The sequence below is a fragment of the Periplaneta americana genome, chromosome 4 (assembly GCF_040183065.1).
Source record: "Periplaneta americana isolate PAMFEO1 chromosome 4, P.americana_PAMFEO1_priV1, whole genome shotgun sequence".
Lineage (NCBI taxonomy): Eukaryota > Metazoa > Arthropoda > Insecta > Blattodea > Blattidae > Periplaneta > Periplaneta americana.
This window is the reverse complement of record NC_091120.1, coordinates 45,254,919-45,276,757: the sequence shown is the minus strand read 5'-3', so window position 1 is coordinate 45,276,757 and position 21,839 is coordinate 45,254,919. Positions and strand designations below refer to the sequence as shown.

At 36.7% G+C, this 21,839-nt stretch overlaps 1 long non-coding RNA gene across 1 annotated transcript in view; it reads right to left on the bottom strand.

Moving 5' to 3' along the window:
* The window catches only part of LOC138698811 (uncharacterized), a 358,988-nt gene extending 338,596 nt beyond the window's left edge, over positions 1 to 20,392 (bottom strand). Inside the window, exon 1 of the long non-coding RNA XR_011331940.1 lies at positions 20,075 to 20,392. This is a non-coding gene — a long non-coding RNA (uncharacterized lncRNA). The remainder of the gene's footprint in view (positions 1 to 20,074) is intronic.
* Positions 20,393 to 21,839: the final 1,447 nt, after the last annotated feature.

The following is a 21,839-nucleotide window of genomic DNA, read 5'->3' as shown; positions in this document are numbered from 1 at the left end:
TGATGGTGCGATGCTCTGCCAAGAGTAGCTGTTGCTTTATTTCCGGGTCTCGAACTCCGCTGCCGAAGGTGTAGGCCGCCTCTCCAGCGATGAAGTCATTAGGTAGGCCCCTGAGCGCCTTATGGGCCAGTTGTTCCACCGCCATCGCGAATTCTTGCAGGGACTCGCCTGACTGTTGGACCCTCGTTTTCAGTTGGGTCCTGAACGCTGCCGCAAGTTGATGGTCACCATAACGTCCCTCCAAGGCCGCCATTATCTCAGCGGCTGTCCCATCTTCTGGAACGCTGTGAAGAATCTCCGACGCCTGTCCTTGAAGCGCGGTCAGCAGCTGAGTAGTCTTCTCCGCTGGGGTCCACCCATTATGTGCTGCGGTGGCCTCGAACTGGCGACGGAATATCGCCCAAGACGTCGTACCGCCGAACTTCGGCGTCTTGACGTTGTGATGTCTGGCTGAAGGCGATGATTCCGCAGGGCCACAATATGGAGTCCTCAACTCTGTGGCCGCTTCTTACATGGCACGTCGAACTTCCTCGGCAACTATCTGTTTATGTTCTCTAGCCTGGCGATCCACCAACGCGAGAATGTGCTTGTTTTCTTCAGCATGTCGGTCCATCACCTCACTCGTCTGCTCTTGACGACGCTCGAGATCGCGGATTTTTCCGTCGAAATGGTCTACATCCTGTCTCAACTCGGCTACTGTCTCGTTTATAGTTGTAAAATTCTGGTTTAATTTATCCAGATCGGCCTTAAGTTCGTCTTTCACAATGGCGACAATTCCATCTACGTGGGCCGAAACACTTGCGATTTGTGTAGTGACGTCATCTTTCACTCCGCTTATGTCGCCTTTCACTCCGCTTATGTCGCCTTTCACTTCACTTATGTCGTTCTTGACCTCACTGATGTGCTTGTTCATGTTATCTTTTACTTCACTAATGTGCATGTTCATTTCTGCTTTCATTTCTGCGATGGCTTGCAGGATCTGCTGTAGGTTCTCCATTGTCGATAATATCCCACTTCTGACACCAGTGTGAATTTTATTAATAACAACAATGTAATTTATTCGTCACAACAATAATTCCTTTCTACAATTCACCTTAAACGCTCTTGTCAACAATTGGATCTTCACTGATATCGTTCTTCGTTATAGCACTCCACCGACGACAATGACAATTTACTTGGACTATTACGTACAACAATGAACTGTTAATCTTAACTAATATTTACAAAGCACTATTTACAAATCAGAACTACCAGTTCTCAGTTCACAGTTCTTCTATCTCAGTCACTCGAGTTCACGGTATCTCGAACCGCAGACCTTCAGAGACAGTTCACTGTACTCGAACTCGGGTCCCTCCAACTGCGGTCCACTGCACTCGAACTCAGGTCCCTCCAACTGCGGTCCACTGCACTCGAACTCAGGCCTTCGGATGCTGACGCAGATGCGGACGCACACTCGAGTCGAACTCCGGCTGGCTTGCTTGCTCTGGCTTTCTCACTGACTGAATAACTGAAAACTCTGTCTAGTTCGCTGGCGCCTGCTCTTTTATAGCAAAATCATAGTTGCGAGAACCTTCTACAGGTGTGTAGAGAATTATCTCAATATCTCTACATCGACAGACGTCTGGAATAGTCGAGAAGGTCGTTCCACATTCACTGCGTCAAGTCGCAGCTGCGCGCGCAGACTCGTCGCGTTGTCGTAATACACCCTCTCTCTTCTCTCCACCGCGCGACGTCACTCAATGTTCCGTGGAGCCTGTGCGATCTGCTTTCTTGCGGGACGCTGGTCGTGAGTTCGATTCTCACGTCGCTGTCACAATATTTTTGGAACGTACTGTGACGGTAAGGCTACTATGACTTTATATGCGGTCTTGGATCTGTGTAGTTCTTCATTAGTAGAAGGGGTGGGAGTGAAGTACATTCAAAAACTCAGGTACAATAAAAATTGAAGTAAAAATAAAATGATGTCCCTGTACAACTGTTTAAAATAACTTAAATAAAAGGGGCTCGTTAAGTAATTAACTGCCATGTGATTTCCTCCCTTTCTACGACCCTACGACAAAACCACTTGGACGGACAGTAGATAGTATGTCTGAGTAATTTCATCTTTTCGGATCGGGCAGAAGTGAAGATTGAATTTACAGTACGTAAGGTACTCTTTTATAGAGTAGGTACAGAATTATTTCAACATGAGTTACTAGTACGAAGAACGAAACTGGTAATTGGAATTAGGTACAATAGTCTATAGTGTGATAATATGCACATAAGAACTGAAACCTGTATCGAAAAGAAAGGCCACCATTTTAAAAAATGTGTTTAAATATCCATATTATGATTATTTTTCAATTTAACTTCATTCTCTATATTGTACGCTAATGTGCTGTAGACAGTATAATATAGGTACACTGCATAATGAATAGGTACGTCCGAATGAATAGCTCAGTTCGCGAGTAAAAACACTCCTTGTTAATAAAGTACTGTATTTTGATTAAACAAAAACTAATGAAAATTATCAAACTCAAAAGCGTGATATTTCCTAGTTTACGTAAATGGATGAACTACTTTTCTTCCCTCCTATACCTTGTAAAGTGATTTGTTTGTATATTACGCCAGTATCATCGATCTCCGGTCGCGGAAGGGGGTAGCAAACGGCGTTGATCCAGAGGTATAGGCAAGTTAATATTAAAAATGTTAGTAAAATAAAATGATGTCCCTATATAATAAGGGCTAATATCGGAAAGGTTTAAAATGCTGGCGAGGTTGAGAAATCATACTTAAATTGTTACAAATGTGCTAGTAGGTTATTTTACGACGCTTTATCAACATCTTTCGGTTATTTAGCATCTAAATGAGATGAAGGTGATAATGTCGGTGAAATGAGTCCGGGGTGCAGCATCGAAAGTTACCCAGCATTTACTCATATTGGGTTGAGGGAAAACCCCGGAAAAAACCTCAATCAGGTAACTTGCCCCAATCGGGAATCGAACCCGGGCAACCTGGTTTCGCGGCCAGACGCGCTAACCGTTAACAAATGTGGTAAAACATAAGTCTGAAAAAAAAATATTTTTTTTTTTTTTGCATTACAGTTTCAGAAAGCCGAAAACGTATATGGCGTACAATTTTCTTTTCCTATATTTAACTCTTACATTAATTTATTTATCTCATCAATTTCGTACCTTGCTATTCTTGCATGATGTTCGCTTAGTTTCGGTTCCTGCTGCAATAAACAACAACATTCATTTTCAAAGTTTCAAATGAAAATGACCGCTGAGTGTCGGATAGTATAACCTTGTATGCGGAAAAACTGCGTTCAACATCGGCTGAAACCAAGGGCGCATATGTAATATAAATATATATATATATATATATATATATATATAATAAATTTCATTTCTGGTAGAATAAACATGTTGTTCTTATTCATATAAATTTCTAACGATTTTTTATGGAAATCGGGATGCAACATAACCACTCAGATGGACAGTACTTGCACTGGAAATGGACATGTGGTGTCACTCTACAGGTTCGTGTCTAGTTATTTGAGTGAGGTTTTTTCGGGGTTTTTCCCTCACTCCCATGGATGAATATCAGGTAACTTTATCAGGCGATTGGTACTCCACTCACATTCACCACTTCCTTTCATTCATCATCCCGTTACTTCTGGTTTTCAGATCGATCTACAGGAAGCCCTCCGAAGCTACTGGCTCTCTCGACCGGCCTCCATGGATTATATTCATATGATGATGGATAGCTTCTGCAACGGAACCCGGGGCAGACCTTCTCGGAGGAGGACTTCCGCCTCGGACCGTTAAGGGAGCCTTGGGGAGTGGGGTTGCCGAAGCATGAGTAGTACATGGACTCTGTTGGCTATAGGAACTGGTCGTTAAGAGAATCAAGAGGTTAGGTCGGTGCGCGTAGAGGATCGGTGGGCACGCAACACATCCCATATAGGGAGGGTGTATAGACGGATTATTTAGTCCTGACAGCTCAGCGACGCGAAAGAGGGGAAGTAATAGGAGTAGTGGGGAGAGCTAAGCTAGAGATAAGGGTGAGCGGTCGGTAAAGAAATGCAGTACAGCTAAACTGTACTGGAAACACAACGCTATACCGCATGCGTGACATCCGACCGCTCTGACTGGAGGCGACAGACTAACCTGAACATCCCTTAGCGTAACTTCATGGACTCGCTTGACTCAGGCGCACATTGCCGGCGACTGTCAGGACTAAATAATCGTACTGTACAATAGACCTCAGGTCGTAGTGCGTGGGATGTTCCCTCCCTCTCTCTCCTAACAAGAAAAAAAACTCTCAGCAAGTAATGAACTAGATCTGACCAGAAAGAGGAAGAGGGCGTCCAAGGATGAGTGGAATGGATGGAATTCAGGAAGCTATCCATGACAGAGGTTTTCAACAGGGAATGTGGCTGGATCGAAATGAATAGCAAATGGGAAAACGTTTATAACTTGAACCAATAAGGATTAAGTCAGGAATTGAAAACAACAGATTTCGACCGGCTGTGAGAAAGTCGTCTGTTGACCACTGCAGAGGGAGTGGCGTAGTTGGGACTTCGTAAAGCGAAACTTGACTCTTGTTTCGCGGGCAGATTGACATACTTCACATGGTTCAGTTCGTACCGACAGCGAAATCTAATTACGTTGCGTAACCTCTTTCACTTCCTACGGCAGACCTGGACGTCACAAGTCGCAGATCTTTCCACGTATCTCGGAATGGAATTCACACAAGCAAATATAAGAAACATGGAGGCTCGAAGAAACTAAACCAAGAATTATTGCCATTAAACTTTTATGATTATCATTGGACGCACGGAGTATACATGACGTCATGACCCATGGAGTGGGATGACACTATAATAATACAGTTGATTTCGTAAGAAATTACATTATCGCCTTTTTTTTATTATGGCGTGGGTCCTTGCAATCACCACACGTACTTGAAATCCTGTGACTAAACACGTATATTTTATTTATTTTCATTGATTTATTTGATTATCTACACATACATATTTGTGTTTGTGTTAATTTCGACTGAGCGCTGGTGCATTCAACCAGAGGTCTCGGGATCGATACCCGGCCCCGGAACAATTTTTCCCTTGAAATTATTCAAGTCTGCTTTACAGAGAGCTTTACCTGAAAACTAGATTTGCATAATATATACGTTACTGTATGTTACCAGAAAACCACAATTCCAAGTCACACAGAGTTTGTGTGCACTCGATGTGGGTCTCCGGCGTCTTGTCAGCCCACTCGAGTTGTGTGGATATAAGGGGAAAAATTAAGACGGTGTCGGGTATAGTTCCTGGTTAGCTCTGTCGGTAGAGCGCTGGTACGTTCAACCAGAGGTCCCAGGATCGATACCCGGCCCCGAAACAATTTTTCCTTGAAATTATTCAAAACTAACATAATCCAATTTAAATCCTGCCCAAATACAACCCCGCAAATTTCAAGCGCAATAATTAACAACAGCAGCAGGTCCCTAATAGAAATAAGAACATTGAAATTTCTTGGCTTACAAATTGATAATAATTATTTTAAATTTGAAAAATCATATTAAATAAATTACCCCCCAAACTAAATTAAGCATGTTTTCTTATTAGATCTATGCAAGAGATTGCAAATACCAATACCTTAAAGACAATATAGGACTATTTTGCATAGAACTTCTACTCAGCAATGAGTTTTGGAGTAATATTCTGGGGAAATTCCACAGATAGCAGCAGTATATTCCTACTATAAAAAGAGTAATTAGAATAATAGTAGTAGAGAATCGAGTAGGACCATTTAAAAAAAACTACAAATAATGCCAATGACTCGTCAATATATGGTTTCAATAATAAATTTTCTCGTATGTAATCGTGAAAACTTTGTAACTAATTCAACAGTTCATAGCATAAATACTCGTCAAAGAAATGATTTTCATACTCCATCGGAAGGCCTATCGTGGTATCAAAAATGAGTGTGTTATATGGCAGTAAAAATTTGTAATTGCCTCCCTATGAATACAAAAAAATCAAACTAAAACATAAAATTATTTAAGGTCAAATAATTAAAGTAGTGCCTAATTTGTCAGGCCTTCTATTCTGTAGGTGAATTTATAACATTCAACAACACTGCATGAATATTTCTGTCTTGTATGAAGTATCGATAGTAACCCCTTGTGTTGTAGTCTATTAGTATATTGTAAAACTCTTCTGTATATACATGTATTTCAACTAGACTGTGGCTAAATGTAACAAGACTTCGTATAGTACTATTAAGATTCTTTTGACATGTTCCATATTCTAGCTGTGAAGTGATGTACGAATACCATGGAATGTAAATAAATACAATCAATAATAAATTACGAAAATTATTGTACGTACGTGCAAGAATATTAAACGTTCGTATTGTTAGCAGAAATTGAATTAAATTAAATTAGCCTTTTAAAAGAAGACATGCATATCGTGTAGAGTACAGAGGACTCTCCTAAGTTTGAACAGAATTGAAAGTTTTGTCCAATAAGGGTAGTGGGTGCGGCAGGTGAAGTGAATACAAATTCTTATTGGTTATCCATCAACGAATACAGTACTGTGCTTGCATTTCCTGCCCGCCCCGAGACTTGTGTATGCGCTTCTAGTACCACAGTGGGTTTCGACAGTTCTGTCTCACAAACGGAACAATTCTCAAATAGAAAAAGAAGAGCTCATTAATTTAAAATCAGTGATTAAATATGGATGTCCTAATAAATAAAATATTCTGTTTTCCTTTAACACAAATATCACTACAAAACACAGAACCAATTCCCATTAAAATGGCAAACCCATTTCTTAGTGCCCGTATAGGGGCGTGTTTAATTCTCCTACGTAAACAGTCGAACTATAGGATGTCGAACTTGTTTTCTGTCGAACTTAAGAGTTTCCACGGTATACAAAAATGATATACAGCAGCCGTGGCGAAACTGTGACTCACGAGCACATTATGGCTCGCAAGATAGCTGTGCATTTCTCTTGCTTCCTACCTCCTCCAACCCCCACCCTCTCACTCACTGGAGTTAAATTCCGTTCCATTTGTATTTGTCTCTGACCTGCGAGTGGCGTCGTCGCAATGTCTCTCTCGAAACCATGTACCTCTACAAAAACGAAAGTTTCAAGTAGGATGGGAGGGCGCATTTTTTGCTTCCAATATGATGAGAATATTAAATGTATGATTTGTTCACAAGTATTACGAGGAAAACGGTTGTATAACATAAAACGACATTATACTACATGTCACTCATGAAACATTAAAAGGTTAAGTATTATGATTATGATGATGATTATTATTATTGGTATTATTATTATTATTATTATTATTATTATTATCTCTGTATGTAGATCCTTTTTCAGCAGATGTATGAATAATGCGGTTAGATCTTCAATAAAATTTAAACTCACAGATTTACAATGTGATGTTAAATGAAAGCTAGACGTAAGGACTTGACAAATGTTGAACTTTTCAAATTTAGCTAAAAAAAATAAATATCCGAAGCTTCGTTATTTCGCTTGCTCTGTTAAAGCCATGTTCGCTACAACATACGTTTGTGAAAAATTATTTTCAACAACGAAAATAGTAAAAACCAAATTTAGATCACGACTGACAGACAAATACCTTCGTGATCACCTATGACTGGCAGTAAGTGACATAATTCCTGATTTTGAAACTCTGTCGCAGAGACATTTTGAAGATATTTAATAGGTTGTGATAATGTGTCCTATGTTTTTTTATTAATTTCTTTCTTCGTTACACGTACTAAACATTAGTTTGTAACCTTATACTGTATAAGATTATGTTCAATTGCTTGACGCAAGGAAAATGAAAATCCATTAATAAGTCAGACAGTTGCTTTACTTCCCTTTCGGGTGTCCGCCTCCCTCCATAGGTGCTATGCACGTTGCAGGTTACACAGTGGCTCGGCGTACGATCACGTTTTCGCCATGGCTGATATACAGTATTAGGATTAGGAATCAAGTGCATACTGTAAGCATATTAAATCATTACAGATGCAGAGCATGAAAAATGAGCGACATAAAGATGATATAGGCCTACATTACACGTATTATTGTGCTTTTTAACGAATTCTCAGCAAAAGCATGGTTTCGAGACTGATTATAAAATTAAGTGGCAAAATGTCTCTATGCTACAAATCGAACAGCAATTTCAAAGAAGCAATTTCTTAGATGACCCTGTCAGTCAACCGAATATAAACAAATCTCCCTGATGTGAGGCTACGTACCATACAAGCGTTGTAATCTCAGAGCTAAATAGACAAAAAAAAACCTTTACCTTCCCTCTCTTCGACAGCGGCTACGTGACTTCTTTCATCGCAAGGCAGCTGTCTGCAAACTAGATCCGAGTTTCTGTTTTTACACACATTTTCAATCGATCTATATCACCTTACTTTATTTCACTGTCCATCACTATCTTTCACCGTGTCAGTTTGTCGCCTACGGAACTCCTTACCTCGTCATGTCATGGATTGCCGAACACCTAATCAATTTAAAATGAGAATTGAGAATTACTTTCAAATGTAATTGATTCGTAAGGATTAGCTGATTTTTATAGGTTATTCTGTGTGTTTAAGGACCTTACTAATAGACGGTAATTATACACAGTATTTAAAGGGTGTAAATGATATGTTGTTATTGAAGTGTTGTATCAGTGAAGAATTATGTTGTGTCAGTGAAGTGTGTTGTATCAGTGAAGAAGTATGTCGTGTCAGTGAAGTGTGCTGTGTAAGTGAAACGTGTTCCTGTCAGTGAAGCTTTATAGTTTATAGTGGCAGTGCAAAGTATTTGAACAGTGAAATGTTTTTGAAGTGTTAGTGAAATCAGGATAGAATCAGTGAAATGTGTCGTAGTTCCAGTGCAGTGAGTGAGTTGACAGCGAAATGAGTGTAATGTTGAAAGGTACTTGTGCAGATATGAACATATCATACTCGTGGGTTTTAGTTCGATCTTAGTTTTAAGATACAAATTAGAATTATTCAAATGTTATTTTAAGTGATCGTTTGATTTAATTTAGTATATTCCCTGTTGTTGTTGTTGTTATTATTATTATTAATTATTGTTAGTATTAATTATTAGTATTATTATTAATTGTATTTTTAATTAATAAGTTTATTATTGTCATTATTGAGTGTAATTAGTTACCACTGCCACCGGGTATATACTCATTGCAGTGTAAATAAATACATACATACATACACATAAATTGTTATTTAGGCCTATTATAAAGTAGAATTAGGATATATAGTAAATTGTAATTACTTAATTATGTATTATGTTTAGTCAATATTTCATTATATGTAAGCTCCTTAATGTGCATTATAACGATTTGATATTTAAGGGGATAGGTACAGCTTACGGCAGCAACATTTTTGGAAATATTCAACATTTTTTTTCCGCTTGTACGATAATTAAAATTGGTATGTATAAATCACTGTCCTTCTGCTATAGGAAAAAGAAATAGTTTCACGATTTAAAAAAAAAAATGTTTTTGTTTTTCAAAATTCAAAATGATGGCAGTTCCCTGTGGAGTGATGAAGCGTTTCCGTCATAACTCAAACACTTGTTAACTTTTTTTATGTTCTCTCTTTTATTTTATTGCTGAAACTCATGTTTACAATATCATGCTCTTTCAACTACATTCCTTAATAAATATTTTTTTTAAATTTTGTGTACAAGAAAATACTGATATTTGACCATTTTTTAAATTAATTTATTTTTTATCAGACAATCTATCAAAGGTAGAGAAATGATCTTGCATCATATTGTATATATGACATATATAAATACACACAAAACATTTCATCACAGAATGTTGGATAGTGTTTGAGTTATGTGGAAAACGCTTCATCGCTGCACAGTGAACTGAATTTTGATAGCAAAAATGTAAATAATTTTTTTAATCGTAAAAATATTTTTTTTCATTTACCAGGACAGTGTTTTACACATACTAATTTTCATTATTGTACAATGTACGGTAATCGAAGAAAAAAATATTGAATATTCCCAAAATTTTACTGCTGTAAGCTGTACCTGACCCCTTAACTATTACCATTAATTTTACTACTTTTGCTACTCCTATTGTTTCAATGTACATTTCACTTCTGGTAGTGTGTAAGAGAAGGCCTCATGGCCTTAAAAGCGTGAAACGAATCCTTCGCATATGGTAGCGTTGTTACGTATAAATCAGCCGCCGTGAGTGCGGTTAAGAGTCTAGCCCTGGCTGATTCACATTCTAGTTCCACTCAACCCCATGTGTATTATTGAAATTTCGGCCAGTGTATGGAACCAGTGCCCGCTCAGTATCATGATGAATTTGGGAAGCTACGATAGGAATAGAAACCCGGTTTCGAAAACCAGCTATAACGACTGGAGGATCACCGTGCTAATCACATGGTACGTCCATACTGGTATGATGATCGTTTACCTCTGCTGAGGAATATGGACGTAAAGCCAGTAGTCTGCTGGTCTGTAGGTGTATGAGTTCGATTCAGGAAAGTTAACCAGTTATTTCTCATTTGTGAGCTGAAAGTTGGCGAAGTTTGATTGCAGACGGTAGTAATGCGACTTTGTTATCGCTGTTGGCCTACTCCCATGCGGAACATAGAAACAATGACACTTAGTGGACCTTGAATGTGTTTCCAGACGTAGGCGTGCTCTGCGATCAGCTTGCACTTGTGCGGCCGGCTGCATTAAAGCGGGAAGTAATACTCTTAAAAAATTATTTTTATACGTCATTAGCACCGGAAATAATATTCTGCCGGATAAAAACATGTCATTGAAAACGTGCTCTGTGTGTGTGTGTGTGTGTGTGTGTGTGTGTGTGTGTGTGTGTGTGTGTGTGTGTGTGTGTGTGTGTGTCTTTAGCGTATGCTCTGCGGTGCTAAGTACAGGGACATCATTTTATTTTTACTTCAATTTTTATTGTACCTGAGTTTTTGAATGTACTTCACTCCCACCCCTTCTACTAATGAAGTTCCAACTCCACACAGAACCAAGACCGCAGATAGTAAGCAGTACTGAGTTATTGAGTATAGTACGTTCCAGAAATATGTTCGCGTTTTCCAGTGACGAAAGAGCTTTCAATATTGAATCATATTTTCGCACAGGTACTGTCCGTTTGCCTACGTCGCATCCCGATTTCCCCCACCTGCTTCTGCTCGCCACTCTGTAAAAGCTGGGCTGTCTTAGCTCTTTTCTGAAAACATTAATTTCTGTTAGGAATTGGACGTCTACATAATATTATACAACTGTTTAATTTAACTTAAATAAAAGGGCCTCGTTAACTAATTAACTGTCACGTGATTTCCTCCCTTTCTACAATCCTGCGGCATAACCACTTGGACGGACAGTAGATAGCATGTCTGAGTAATTTTATATTTTCGGGTCGGGCAGAAGTGAAGATTGAATTTACAGTACGTAGAGTAGGTACAGAATTATTTCAACATGAGTTACTAGTACGAAGGACGAAACTGGCAATTGGAATTAGATGCAATAGTCTATAATGTGATAATATGCACAAAAGAACTGAAGCCTGTATCGAAATGAACGGCCACCATTTTCAAAATTGTGTTTAAATTTTCATATTATGATTATTTTTCAATTTAACTTCTTTCTCTATATTGTACGCTAATGTGCTGTAGACAGTATAATATACACTGCATAATGAATACGTTCGCATGGATAACTCAGTTCGTGAGTAAAAACACTTATTCTTAATACAGTAAATTAAAGAAAAATCTAATGAAAATTATCAAACTCAAAATCGCGATATTTCCTAGTTTACGTAAATGGATGAACTACTTTTCTTCCTTCCTATACCTAGTAGAGTGATTTGTTTTTGTTTCACGCCAGTATCATCGAACTACAGTCGTGGAAGGGGATAGCAAACTGTGTTTCCGGTTCTCTAAAGGTATAGACAGGTATAGACAGGTTAATATTAAAAATGTTAGGAAAAATAAAATGATGTCCCTCTATATTACCACCTATGCTTTTTTAGTTGGTTATTTAACGACGCTGTATCAACTACGAGGTTATTTAGCGTCGATGAGATTGGTGATAGCGAGATGATATTTGGCGAGATGAGGCGGAGGGTTCGCCGTAGATTACCTTGCATTTACATTACGGTTGGGGAAAACCTCGGAAAAAACCCAACCAGGTAATCAGCCCAAGCGGGGATCGAACCCGCGCCCGAACGCAACTTCAGACCGGCAGGCAAGCGCCTTAACCCACTGAGCCACGCCGGTGGACCACCTATGATGCACCGAGGAGCGTCTATGGCTGAAGTGCTGACACGCTGGTCTTCCAGCCAGGCGACACGAGTTCGATCCCAGGGCCAGGTCGTGATGGAGTTTGTGGTGGATAAAGCAGTCGTTGCAGAGGGTTTTTCTCCGGGTACTCCCGTTTCCTTCTATCATTCCACCAACACTTCCCACTTCACCTATAGAGCATTCGACGTTAAGGAAAAAGCATTGGTTTTATGGGCCTTGCTAAGTAACTTACATTGTGGAAGCTATGTGGTTGGTATTTCTAGGACAACTGTCATTTTATGTAACAGCCCCATATGCTCAATGCTTTTTTTGCGTGAAATCCTCTATACCAGCCGTGGCGAAAATGTGATCGTGCGCCGAGCCACTGTGTAACCTGCAACGTGCATAACACCTATGGAGGGAGGCGGACACCCGAAGGGGAAGTGAAACAACTGTCTGACTTAGCGTATTAACGAATTTTCATGTTCCTTACGCCAAGCACTTAAATATAATTTTATACAGTATAAGGTTACAAACTAAAGTTCAGTATTTTCACAAACGAAGACATTATTACAAAAACAGCCCTAGTCATTTTTTAATAAAATTGAGTCAAGGATACATTTGCTACTATTTATAGACGCCAAAAATGACACATGTCAGGTGCAATAACTACTAGGAAAAACATCAGTTGTACGGAAACAGCTGACGTGTTGTTCCATTTATTTGTATTGTTCTCCTGAAGAATAGCAATTTTGACAAGGGTTGTTTTTGTAATAATGTCTTCAAAAGTAAGTTGTAGCGAACATGGTTTCAATAGAGCAAGCGAAAGAACGAAGCTTCGGATATTTATTTTTTGGCAAAGATTTGAAAAGTTCAACATTTGTCAAGTCCTTACATCTAGCTTTCATTTAACTTCACATTGTATATCTGTGAGTTTAAATTGAAGATCTAACCGCATTATTCGTACATCTGCTGAAAAAAGGATCGACGTACACTCTTAACCTTTTAATGTTTCATGAGTAACATGTAGTATTATGCCGTTTTATGTTATACAACCGTTTTCCTCGTAATACTTGTGAACAAATCATACATTTAATATTCTCATCATATTGGAAGCAAAAAAATGGTTCCTCCCATCCTACTTGAAACTTTCGTTTTTGTAGAGGTGCATGGTTTCGAGAGACATTGCGACGACACGCCACTCGCAGATCAGAGACAAATACAAATGGAACGGAGTTTGACTCCAGTGAGTGAGAGGGTGGGGGTAGGGGGAGGTAGGAAGTAAGACAAATGCATAGCTATCACTGCGAGCCACAATGTGCTCGTGAGTCACATCTTCGCCACGGCTGCTCTATACACCTCCCCTCTTTCATTTTCATCATCTCCGTTTTTTTCCCCGATTTCGAGCTTGCTACTAATGCATAGTCGACTTTGGGCCGTCACCGAACTTGGACCCCGTGATGTTTTTATTGGTTATTTTACGACGCTTTACCAACTGCTAAGGTTATCTAGCGTCTGAATTTTACATGAAGGTGATAATGCCAGCGCCTAAAGTTACCCAGCTTTTGCTCTTAATGGGTTGAGGGAAACCCCCGGAAGAAATCTCAACCAGGTAACTTGTCTCAATCAGAATTTGAACCCGGCCCGCTCGTTTCACGGTCAGACATACTAACCGTTACTCCACAGCGGTGGATGACCGCGTGGTATGTGGTCATTAGTTGCTATTGGTAGTGCTATGTACTGTGGATTCTCCCCTGGGCTCATGGGACCGCGGTTGAAGGACTGCAGTGATGCTTTCGTGGAATGGTAAAAGGCTCCTACAGGTTGCAGGGAAGTTCGGGGGCGGCCATTAGGAGGATCTACAGAGACGAAGGGCTTTAGGGTTGGCATATAATTATTCCATCCTGGATAGCACAATGGGTTCACCCAAGCAGCCTACGTGTGAGGAGGCAGATGCAGCCCATGGCTCCTCTTATTAAAGGGGAATAGTAGACATAGTATGGTGCACAGAGGGCAACGCTACGACGGCAAAAAATCTATAGTTAAGGCTGGTTCACAATAAACCGCGAACGTAAATGATGAGAACGAGAACGGAAATAATCTATACTAATAATAAATCTGTAGCCGAAATTTTTCTGGTAATTTTCGATTTTTTTTAAATAATTGGTCCTAACATATATAATCAACCACCCTGAAACCGAAAATCGCATTTTTGAAATTTTTGTTTGTATGTCTGTCTGTATGTTTGTTAGCTTTTCACGCGATAATGGCTGAACCGATTTACATGAAAATTGGAATATAAATTAAGTTCGTTGTAACTTAGATTTTAGGCTATATGGCATTCAAAATACTTTATTTAAAAGGGGAGTTATAATGGGGCCTGAATTAAATAAATCGAAATATCTCACTTATTATTGATTTTTGTGAAAAATGTTACATAACAAACGTTTCTTTAAAAATGATTTCCGATAAGTTTTATTCTTTACAAAATTTTGATAGGACTGATATTTAATGAGATAAATGAGTTTTAAAATTAAAATAAAGCCATCTAAGATGGTGCAATGAATTAAGAACAAATGACTTCGTCTATAAGGGGCCTTGAACAACAACAATCGAAACAGGGGCCTTGGACATCAAAAATCGAAAGCTATTAAACATAGCCTACAGAGAATGTTTCTGCATTTGTATGAAGTAATATCAGAAGCTAAATTAGCCGATTTGTATAATTAATTATTATTATTATTTCACCATTGGAAAGTGTAGTTTCTCTAGATGGACATAATACTATAATGTTATTACAGTAACGTCTGAGTAAATCGAGGACAGGTAAGATTAAAATAGCTTCTTCTGCACAGAAAATTTGATAGGCTATTTTGTACATTCGTTTTCTGCATTTCTTAAAATAATATTTATGTACACTCATTTTAATCTCAGAGAATTATCGAACAACGATAGTGTTAGTATGCAGTAATAGTACGTTAGCTTAGTAATCCATTATTTTATAATTCAAATTTTAACTATGCTCAATTGAATCGTGTTGAAATACATAAAATATATATGCAATAAATGCAATGCAAAAAAATTGGGTAATGAGCGAAGCAGATTATCTTGCGCTGTTGTAAAAGTTGTTCCCTGGATCAAACGTCCTATTTTAATTATGTAATTACTTTATATTTATTTCTAACAGGTGCAGCGGAGCGCACGGGTACGGCTAGTGTTAAAATAAATGTATTTAAATGTGAGCATTCATGCTATTTCCTAGGAAAATACTGCTGTAGAAATATTTTAATGAATAGGTACCAAAAGCTTTGATAATTTAATATTTTATTATTAGAATTTCATTATTTCTATTGAGTTGAATAACATTTACGAAAGTAATAAGTGATTTTCAACATACGACAGTATTTTACTGGGGATGCGATAAAATAGTGTTGTACCGGTACTCTAAAATTGTGATTTGTTAAGATATGTCATTTCCGAATAAAATACCGTTGGAAAAATATTTTAATAAATAGATACCAAAACCTTTGATAATTCTTACCTACTTATGTCTAGACAGTGTATGCGGGATGACTTAAGGAAAAGTGAAGTTGTTTCGTATCGGAGTATATGGCACGTGCTGCGTCGTCCGTCTTTTGTGTACCTGGCGAGTTCAGCAGCGTACAGAACGTATATCGTCGTTTACTGCAATGGTAGTAATTCCATCAATGATGACGAGGTATGTGCTACAGTACGTCATTTTTCTTTTCATTCTGACTGTACGGAGATACAGTAGCATATTGACGTCGTCTGTTTACGTTTAAAACCTGTTCAGCCAATGATCAGAATGAAAAAATTGTAACATAATTATAGTAAATGTGCACCTACATTCAACGATAAGTCATCCCGCATACACTTATGTCTTTTAAGAAAACTGGAAGTTCGTTGCCGTCCTCACATAAGCCCGCCATCAGTCCCTATCCCTTTGATTTTACAATTTTATTAGACCTATTAGAATTTCATACCTCCAACCAGTAAAACAGTGTTGGAAAAAATTATGAAAGTAATGATTTTCGACATACGACAGTAAGTTATTTGACTGGGAGTGTGAATTATTATTATTATTATTATTATTATTATTATTATTATTATTATTATTGTCGACATACGACAGTATTATACTGGGGATGCGAATTATTTTATTATTATTATTATTATTATTATTATTATTATTATTATTATTATCGACATACGACAGTATTTTACTGGGGATGCGAATTATTTTATTATTATTATTATTATTATTATTATTATTATTATTATTATTGTCGACATACGACAGTATTTTACTGGGGATGCGAATTATTTTATTATTATTATTATTATTATTATTATTATTATTATTATTATTATTATTGTCGACATACGACAGTATTATACTGGGGATGCGAATTATTTTATTATTATTATTATTATTATTATTATTATTATTATTATTATTATTATTATTATTATTGTCGACATACGACAGTATTTTACTGGGGATGCGAATTATTTTATTATTATTATTATTATTATTATTATTATTATTATTATTATTATTATTATTATTATTCTGGTGGAGTTAAAGCTGGTCTTATCTTTCACACCACCGTGTGTTAGTTAGGCACAGCGTTTTCGCTACGTATGGCCAAGGTCATGAGAACGGACATTCACATATTGTCAATCTGTTGTTCCATCTCACTTATGTGAGGGCCCAGTGTTGTTTTGAACGCTCGTATCCATGTAACATGTAACCTACGAAATACAAAATGAATTTCAGGTAAATCTTGGCGCATACAGTAGGCCTATGTTGGATACAACAGAGATGCTCTCCAGGTGTCACAAAGATTTTCTATGTATAGTACTATTCTTCATCTTCCTTGTTAGAATAGGCCTATTAATTATAATTGTTTCTGGACGGAAGCATGGCTTTAGGGATTCTATACGGATGCACACATTTTAAACTATTCTGCCAATGGAGTAAAATGAATAACTGGTTGTAATTGAAGATTCTGCAAGATAATATTTTCCATTTTCGTTTCTTGAATAATAACAGCGAGTAACACTTTGCTCAAATTTTGAGGCTCCCACTCTTGAGATAAAATCTCCTATGACAATAAGCTAATCATTTGATTTAAATTTACTGACTTTTCTGAAGACTTTTGTAATATATTACATATTACAAAAGGTCCACGCCTGTGGAGTAACGGTTAGCACGTCTAGCCGCGAAACCAGGTGGCCCGGGTTCGATTCCCGGTCGGGGCAAGTTACCTGGTTGATGTTTTTTCCGGGGTTTTCCCTCAACCCAATATGAGCAAATGCTGGGTAACTTACGGTGTTGGACCCCGGACTCATTTCACCGGCATTATCACCTTCATCTCATTCAGACGCTAAATAATCAAAGCTGTTGATAAAGCGTCGTAAAATAACCTAATAAAATAAAATAAATATTACAAAAGTCTTATGAAATATTACAGACCTTTTTCTGTATATAATTACAATAAATTTCACTCAACATTTTACTTGCAGGAGAGTAAGGCTACTTATTTTATAAAGAATTATTTAGCGTTTGCTCATCTCTAAACAAGAAAAATCTCCAGTCAGATTTGTTTTTAGATACAGACGAAATGATCTTGAATATTTATACAAGCAAAACTCTTAAGTTCAGCTTAATTGAATGTTAATTTCATTAACTGATATTAATAAATCACTTATGCAACTAGCCCTAAGTGTATTTATTTATTTATTTTATGTATGTATGTATGTATGTATGTATGTATGTATGTATGTATGTATGTATGTATGTATGTATGTATGTATGTATGTATTTATTTATTTATTTACCAACTAATACTGATGCTGGTGTTCGTTCTTATATTTATTTTATTGATTTCGACAGTGATTGATGAATATGTAATTTTGTTTGCTGAGGTACAATTAATTAACACAGCAAAAACTGTGAAGTTCAAATTATCGCCAACAAAATAAATACAGCACAAACAAAAAAAGAAAACAAATGAACAGTGTTAATCTATACTAATAATAAATCTGTAGCCGAAATTTTTCTGGTAATTTTCGATTTTCCAAAAATAATTGATCCTAACATATATAATTAATCTCCCTGAAACCGAAAATCGCTTTTTTGAAATTTTTGTTTGTATGTATGTCTGTCTGTCTGTCTGTATGTTACCTTTTCACGCGATAATGGCTGAACGGATTTCGATGAAAACTGAAATAAAAATTAAGTTCGTTGTAACTTAGATTACAGGCTATATGGCATTCAAAATACATTATTTAAAAGGGGGGGGGGGTTATAAGGGGGCCTGAATTAAATAAATCGAAATATCTCGCTTATTATTGATTTTTGTGAAAAATGTTACATGACAAAAGTTTCTTTAAAAATAATGTCCGATAAGTTTTATTCCTTGAAAAATTTTCATAGGACTGATATTTAATGAGATAAATGAGTTTTAAAATTAAAATAACTGCCATCTAAGGCCGTGTAATGAATTAAAAAACAAATGACTTCGTCTATAAGGGGCCTTGGACAGCAACAATCGAAAGCTATGAAAGATAGCCTACAGATAATGTTTCTGTGTCTGTATGAAGTAATATCTTAAGCTAAATTAACCGATTTGTATAATTAATTATTAATTCACCATTCGAAAGTGTAGTTTCTCTAGATGGACATAATGCTATAATGTTATTACAGTAACTTCTGAGTGAATCGAGGACAGGTAAGATTAAAATAGCTTCTTATGCACAGAAAACTTGATAGGCTACTCTGTACATTCGTTTCCTGTATTTCCTAAAATAATTTTTATGACCAAATGAGTGGTCTCTGGGTCAAAATGATCGCATTTTAATTATGCAAATACAATTTAAATTAAGTAACATAATAAACGATTTAGCCTTATATCAAACACGAATGTTCCCTGGATCAAATATCCTATTTTAATTATGTAATTACTTTATATTTATTTCTAACTGGTGGAGCGGAGCGCACGGGTACGGCTAGTACTTAATATTCACTAATAAATGAAATTAGTGCAGTAGTATCCTTTGAATTACAACATTTTATTAATTACATGACTTGATTTTTTAACGTTAAAAAAAAGAACTAATGATATACAAATTAATTCACATAGGCCTAACATTTCCCTATGTTTTAATAGCATTGCTTAAAAATGTAATCATGGATCATAAATCGTTAATTCGTGGAAATGTCGCATGCCGACATATGAATAGTGTTGCTTATATTCTACATTGACGGTTCAGAACAGTACTAACGTACAGTAAATAGTGATAGTAACCGTCGATATTTTACTTTCAACCCACAGCTACAAGTTGCGGTACATGTTTTTGATATCTGCATTGTCACAGAGTTTTTCCGCAGTTATTATGTAAAGTTACAGTATGATGTAATTGAAAGTATTGATCTAAACTTTCTTACGCTAATCCGAAAGTACATAACAATGCATTTCCCGCCTCCAAACTGACCTGCAGATTCGCTGTAGTAGTGCACCGGTTACGTAGAACGACATAAATTTAATGTTCCCTCCCTCGACAAACAATCCAATCAGTTTATCTCTTCCATTGAGCATATTTCTCGCGTCGTCTTATCTTTTTCACTTCCCCCACTAGATTCAAAACGATTCGACTTTACGACTTTGACGCACTCCTAAAGGTAACACCACGTGTTTTTCATATAATTAAATACAAAACAATAATATTGATTCTTAAGTTTAACGAATAACAAATAGCTTACCCGGTCAGCTGCTCCTTTACGCGTGAAGACATACAAGCACTTGGATAAAACACTATGCTCTTGAAATACACACACTCACTTAAAAAAAAGAGAAAAAAAAACAAGTACACACAATAAGCTTCTTCTGACAACACTTCACTACGCGCACACAAACAATCTGTGGTAGTTCCACAAGCACACTGGATCACTTTACTGGCAGGCAGTGCGATGCCCACCTGTGGCAGATACGAGAGTGGCTCTTCTAAAAACAAAACATTCGGTAACAGCAATTAAGGATTAGCAAATATAAACAGTTAAACAAAAGTTCTAACGACTCTTAGTAACTGGAGAGTGTTTCAAACTGTAAGAGGATGGTTAGGGATGTTTGACTGCGTGTTAAAAAAAGCAGTAAATAAACATAACGAAATGAGAAATTCGTGAGCATTTCATGCGGCTTTGTTCATGTAGTTTTCCTGGCTGTCAGAAGATGGCAGCATATATTTAGCTTCTGTTCCATGGGCTACTGAACTCCTTCATGGTCACTCAGTACAAGAGCAAGAGTCCTCTCCTCAAGGGTCGAGCGAAACAGGCATCGTCGAAATCGAAATATTAACTACCGGCCGTGATCTGGGCTACCGGTTTTATTTTGTCTTTATCTATATTGTCATATAATACGTAAGTTACTGTTTTATAGGAATAGAATAGTTACCGTAACTTTTCTTTCAACTTCAAGCATTCAAGCAATGCATGCAATATTGATATTTAATATCAATTTCATTAATACACCTATAATTTAGCCTATACGTAGCGAAGATGACGTTCAAAACGGCGCACAATATAGACAAAAAACCTTCACGCATCTTAAGGGGTTAAGTACAGCTTATAGCAGTAAAATTTTGGAAATATTCAACATTTTTTTCCTCCATTACTGTATCTTGTACAATAATGAAAATTAGTATGTGTAAAACACTGTCCTTCTACTGTATGAAAAAAAATATTTTTACAATTTAAAAAAATGATTTACATTTTTTTTAATTCAGTTCACTGTGCAGTGATGAAGCGTTTCCCCACATAACTCAAAAACTATTCAACGTTCTGTGATGAAATTTTTTGTGTGTATTTATGCATGTCATATCTACAATATGATGCAAGATCACTTCTCTGCCTTTGATAGATTGCCTGATAAAAATAAATTCATTGAGAGAATGGTCAAATATCAGTATTTTCTTCTAACACAAAATAAAAAAAATATTATTTATTAAGGAATGTAGTTGAAAGAGCATGATATTGTAAACATGAGTTTCAGTAATAAAATAAAAGAGAGAGAACATGAAAAAATTAACAATTTTATGAGTTATGAGGGAAACGCTTCATCACTGCACAATAAACTGCCACCATTTAAAAAAAAATATATATATATAAATAACCTTTTTTTAAATCGTAAATTTTTTTTCTTATAGCAGGAGGACAGTGTTTTACACATACCAATTTTCATTATTGTACAAGATACAGTAATGGAGGAAAAAATGTTGAATATTTCCAAAAATTTTACTGGTGTAAGCTGTACCTAACCCCTTAATTACACGTGAGTTTTAAACTTTATTCTTTCAATATTATTCTCAAATTGCATGTGTACGCTCATAGAAAATTGAACCATATAGATGGAACTGAAGCAGTTCATTTATTTTACATAGGCCTATCAGTTATAATTAGACTTCGAAGTTGAGGCACATTATTTAAATTTCAATAAATCTAAATCTAAAATTAAAAAAAAATGTTTGTGCAT